The sequence below is a fragment of the Carex rostrata genome, unplaced genomic scaffold (genome assembly GCF_964058835.1).
Source record: "Carex rostrata unplaced genomic scaffold, lpCarRost1.2 SCAFFOLD_39, whole genome shotgun sequence".
NCBI classification, from domain to species: Eukaryota; Viridiplantae; Streptophyta; class Magnoliopsida; order Poales; family Cyperaceae; genus Carex; species Carex rostrata.
The window spans coordinates 157,501-162,500 of NW_027601187.1; positions in this window are offsets into that span (position 1 = coordinate 157,501).

Here is a 5,000-nt window from a genome sequence, read left to right on the forward strand (position 1 = left end):
GCCCAGCGGCAAGCGGAAGCGGCTAACGTTGGGGAAAAGTGACCCGAAAACAGTTAAGCGGGGGAAAACTAAGCGGATGCGGCCACGCGTTGGGGAAAACTAAGCGGATACGGCCAAGAGTCGGTGGAAATAGGCCCGAAAACAGTCCAGCGGCAAGCGGAAGCGGCTAACGTTGGGCAAAAGTGACCCGAAAACAGTTCAGCGGGGCAAATTTTTGAAATTTTTTTTGAAATTCTGAAATTTTTTTGAATTTTTGAAGTTTTTTTGGGTTTTTGGACTTTTTTTGAATTTTTGAAATTTTTGAATTTTTTTGAATTTTTTTGAATTTTTTGAATTTTTTTTGAATTTTTGAAATTTTTTTTTTTTTTTGAATTTATTTGATTTTATAAATTTTTTGTGATTTTTTGAGATTTTTTTGAATATTTTACATGGGTGATTTTGACTTGGGGGATTTTCAGGGGGTGGTAACCCTGGGCGTGGCTAGAGCCTCAAAATGCATATTCCCCTATAGGGGGGCAAGGTTTTCAAAAATGGGTGCCCCCTCATGTACACGCGCGTGGGTGTACATGGCCCCGTCGGTGCCAGCGTGGGTGGAAAATGGCCCGAAAACAGCCCAGCGGCAAGCGGAAGCGGCTAACGTTGGGCAAAACTGACCCGAAAGCAGTATAGCTTGGAAAATTAAGCGGATGCAGCCAATTGTTGGCGAAAACTAAGCGGATACGGCCAAGTGTCGGTGAAAAATGGCCCGAAAACAGTCCAGCGGCAAGCGGAAGCGGCTAACGTTGGGCAAAAGTGACCCGAAAACAGTTCAGCGGGGGAAAACTAAGCGGATGCGGCCACGCGTTGGGGAAAACTAAGCGGATACGGCCAAGTGTGGGGGAAAAATGGCCCGAAAACATCCCAGCGGCAAGCGGAAGCGGCTAACGTTGGGCAAAAGTGACCCGAAAACAGTTCAGCGGGGGAAAACTAAGCGGATGCGGGCACGCGTTGGGGAAAACTAAGCGGATGCGGCCAAGTGTCGGTGGAAATTGGCCCGAAAACAGCCCAGCGGCAAGCGGAAGCGGCTAACGTTGGGCAAAAGTGACCCGAAAACAGTTCAGCGGGGGAAAACTAAGCGGATGCGGCCACGCGTTGGGGAAAACTAAGCGGATACGGCCAAGAGTCGGTGGAAATTGGCCCGAAAACAGTCCAGCGGCAAGCGGAAGCGGCTAACGTTGGGCAAAAGTGACCCGAAAACAGTTCAGCGGGGCAAAACTAGGCGGATGCGGCCACGCGTTGGGGAAAACTAAGCGGATACGGCCAAGTGTGGGGGAAAAATGGCCCGAAAACAGCCCAGCGGCAAGCGGAAGCGGCTAACGTTGGGGAAAAGTGACCCGAAAACAGTTAAGCGGGGGAAAACTAAGCGGATGCGGCCACGCGTTGGGGAAAACTAAGCGGATGCGGCCAAGTGTCGGTGGAAATTGGCCCGAAAACAGCCCAGCGGCAAGCGGAAGCGGCTAACGTTGGGCAAAAGTGCCCCGAAAACAGTTCAGCGGGGGAAAACTAAGCGGATGCGGCCACGCGTTGGGGAAAACTAAGCGGATACGGCCAAGAGTCGGTGGAAATTGGCCCGAAAACAGTCCAGCGGCAAGCGGAAGCGGCTAATGTTGGGCAAAAGTGACCCGAAAACAGTTCAGCGGGGGAAAACTAAGCGGATGCGGGCACGCGTTGGGGAAAACTAAGCGGATGCGGCCAAGTGTCGGTGGAAATTGGCCCGAAAACAGCCCAGCGGCAAGCGGAAGCGGCTAACGTTGGGCAAAAGTGACCCGAAAACAGTTCAGCGGGGGAAAACTAAGCGGATGCGGCCACGCGTTGGGGAAAACTAAGCGGATACGGCCAAGAGTCGGTGGAAATTGGCCCGAAAACAGTCCAGCGGCAAGCGGAAGCGGCTAACGTTGGGCAAAAGTGACCCGAAAACAGTTCAGCGGGGCAAATTTTTGAAATTTTTTTTGAAATTTTTTTGAATTTTTGAAATTTTTGAAGTTTTTTTGGGTTTTTGGACTTTTTTTGAATTTTTGAAATTTTTGAATTTTTTTGAATTTTTTTGAATTTTTTGAATTTTTTTTGAATTTTTGAAATTTTTTTTTTTTTTGAATTTATTTGATTTTATAAATTTTTTGTGATTTTTTGAGATTTTTTTGAATATTTTACATGGGTGATTTTGACTTGGGGGATTTTCAGGGGGTGGTAACCCTGGGCGTGGCTAGAGCCTCAAAATGCATATTCCCCTATAGGGGGGCAAGGTTTTCAAAAATGGGTGCCCCCTCATGTACACGCGCGTGGGTGTACATGGCCCCGTCGGTGCCAGCGTGGGTGGAAAATGGCCCGAAAACAGCCCAGCGGCAAGCGGAAGCGGCTAACGTTGGGCAAAACTGACCCGAAAGCAGTATAGCTTGGAAAATTAAGCGGATGCAGCCAATTGTTGGCGAAAACTAAGCGGATACGGCCAAGTGTCGGTGAAAAATGGCCCGAAAACAGTCCAGCGGCAAGCGGAAACGGCTAACGTTGGGCAAAAGTGACCCGAAAACAGTTCAGCTGGGGGAAATTAAGCGGAAGCAGCCAAGCGTTGGGGAAAACCAAGCGGATACGGCCAAGAGTCGGTGGAAAATGGCCCGAAAACAGTCCAGCGGCAAGCGGAAACGGCTAACGTTGGGACAAAGTGACCCGAAAACAGTTCAGCTGGGGAAAATTAAGCGGATGCAGCCAAGCGTTGGGGAAAACTAAGCGGATCCGGCCCAGAGTCGGTGGAAATTGGCCCGAAAACAGTCCAGTGGCAAGCGGAAGCGGCTAACGTTGGGCAAAAGTGACCCGAAAACAGTTCAGCGGGGGAAAACTAAGCGGATGCGGCCACGCGTTGGGGAAAACCAAGCGGATACGGCCAAGTGTTGGGGAAAAATGGCCCGAAAACAGCCCAGCGGCAAGCGGAAGCGGCTAACGTTGGGGAAAAGTGACCCGAAAACAGTTAAGCGGGGGAAAACTAAGCGGATGCGGCCACGCGTTGGGGAAAACTAAGCGGATGCGGCCAAGTGTCGGTGGAAATTGGCCCGAAAACAGCCCAGCGGCAAGCGGAAGCGGCTAACGTTGGGCAAAACTGACCCGAAAACAGTTCAGCGGGGGAAAACTAAGCGGATGCGGCCACGCGTTGGGGAAAACTAAGCGGATACGGCCAAGAGTCGGTGGAAATTGGCCCGAAAATAGTCCAGCGGCAAGCGGAAGCGGCTAACGTTGGGCAAAACTGACCCGAAAACAGTTCAGCGGGGGAAAACTAAGCGGATGCGGCCACGCGTTGGGGAAAACTAAGCGGATACGGCCAAGAGTCGGTGGAAATTGGCCCGAAAACAGTCCAGCGGCAAGCGGAAGCGGCTAACGTTGGGCAAAAGTGACCCGAAAACAGTTCAGCGGGGGAAAACTAAGCGGATGCGGCCACGCGTTGGGGAAAACTAAGCGGATACGGCCAAGAGTCGGTGGAAATTGGCCCGAAAACAGTCCAGCGGCAAGCGGTAGCGGCTAACGTTGGGCAAAACTGACCCGAAAACAGTTCAGCGGGGGAAAACTAAGCGGATGCGGCCACGCGTTGGGGAAAACTAAGCGGATACGGCCAAGTGTTGGGGAAAAATGGCCCGAAAACAGCCCAGCGGCAAGCGGAAGCGGCTAACGTTGGGCAAAAGTGATCCGAAAACAGTTCAGCGGGGGAAAACTAAGCGGATGCGGCCACGCGTTGGGGAAAACTAAGCGGATACGGCCAAGGGTCGGTGAAAAAGGGCCCGAAAACAGTCCAGCGGCAAGCGGAAGCCGCTAACGTTGGGCAAAAATGACCCGAAAACAGTCCAGCGGGGGAAAACTAAGCGGATGCGGCCAAGCGTTGGGGAAAACTAAGCGGATACGGCCAAGCGTCGGTGAAAAAGGCCCGAAAACAGTCCAGCGGCACGCCGAAGCGGCTAACGTTGGGCAAAAATGGCCAAAAGCGGTGGAGCAGGGCGGTCTGAATCTATGCATCCACATAAAATGGGGGGTAAACCTGGGGGATTTCCAGGGGGTGGTAACCCTGGGCGTGGCTGGAGACCCAAAATGCATATTCCCCTATAGGGGGGAAGGATTTTTGGAAGAGGCAGCCCCTCATGTACATGCCAAGCGGGGTGTACATGGCCCCTGTGGGTGCCTCCGTCGGTGTAAAATGGCCCGAAAAACAAGATTATGTTACCCGAAGACACGATTATGTTACCGAAAAAACACGGTTGAGCGGGGGCAGTAAGCACGGTTGAGCGGGGGCAAAAAACACGGTTGAGCGGGGCAAAAAACACGGTGCAGCGGGGACAAAAGACACGATTTTGTTACCGAAAAACACGGCCCGTCGGGGGCAAGGAACACGAATATGTTACCGAAAAACACGGACCACGCGGGTTGAAATCCCCAGCCGTAGAGCCGGCGAAACACGGTGGGGCAGGGCGTCTAAGCGTGGAGGCGCCCGTAAGACCGATGCGGGTTGAAATCCCCAGCCGTAAAGCCGGCGAAAAGCGGTCGGGCAGGGTTACTCCGCGTGGAGTTTTGCCCGTAAGGCCGATGCGGGTAGCCGCGCGGGTTGAAATCCCCAGCCGTAAAGCCGGTGAAACACGGTTCATTGGGGCGCCTAAGCGTGGAGGCGCCCCGCAGAGACCGAGCGGGTTGAAATCCCCAGCCGTAAAGCCGGCGAAACACGGTTCATTGGGGCGCCTAAGCGTGGAGGCGCCCGCAGAGACCGAGCGGGTTGAAATCCCCAGCCGTAAAGCCGGCGAAACAAGTTCGGGCAGGGCGACTCCGCGTGGAGTTTTGCCCGTAAGACCGATGCGGGTAGCCGCGCGGGTTGAAATCCCCAGCCGTAAAGCCGGCGAAACACGGTTCATTGGGGCGCCTAAGCGTGGAGGCGCCCCGCAGAGACCGAGCGGGTTGAAATCCCCAGCCGTAAAGCCGGCGAAACAAGTTCG